Source organism: Schistocerca serialis, chromosome 2, assembly GCF_023864345.2.
Source record: "Schistocerca serialis cubense isolate TAMUIC-IGC-003099 chromosome 2, iqSchSeri2.2, whole genome shotgun sequence".
NCBI lineage: Eukaryota > Metazoa > Arthropoda > Insecta > Orthoptera > Acrididae > Schistocerca > Schistocerca serialis.
This window is the reverse complement of record NC_064639.1, coordinates 822,969,081-822,969,886: the sequence shown is the minus strand read 5'-3', so window position 1 is coordinate 822,969,886 and position 806 is coordinate 822,969,081.

Below are 806 nucleotides of genomic sequence, written 5' to 3'. Positions count from 1 at the left end.
AAAGTAAAATTCTACGTACCGACTTGACAAGATCCTAGGAAGTTCTGGTCTTACGTTAAATCAGTAAGTGGCTCGTAACAGCATATCCAGACACTCCGGGATGATGATGGCATTGAAACAGAGGATGACACGCGTAAAGCTGAAATACTAAACACCTTTTTCCAAAGCTGTTTCACAGAGGAAGTCCGCACTGCAGTTCCTTCTCTAAATCCTCGCACAAACGAAAAAATGGCTGACATCGAAATAAGTGTCCAAGGAATAGAAAAGCAACTGGAATCACTCAATAGAGGAAAGTCCACTGGACCTGACGGGATACCAATTCGATTCTACACAGAGTACGCGAAAGAACTTGCCCCCCTTCTAACAGCCGTGTACCGCAAGTCTCTAGAGGAACAGAAGGTTCCAAATGATTGGAAAAGAGCACAGGTAGTCCCAGTCTTCAAGAAGGGTCGTCGAGCAGATGCGCAAAACTATAGACCTATATCTCTGACGTCGATCTGTTGTAGAATTTTCGAACATGTTTTTTGCTCGAGTATCATGTCGTTTTTGGAAACCCAGAATCTACTATGTAAGAATCAACATGGATTCCGGAAACAGCGATCGTGTGAGACCCAACTCGCTTTATTTGTTCATGAGACCCAGAAAATATTAGATACAGGCTCCCAGGTAGATGCTATTTTTCTTGACTTCCGGAAGGCGTTCGATACAGTTCCGCACTGTCGCCTGATAAACAAAGTAAGAGCCTACGGAATATCAGACCAGCTGTGTGGCTGGATTGAAGAGTTTTTAGCAAACAGAACACAGCA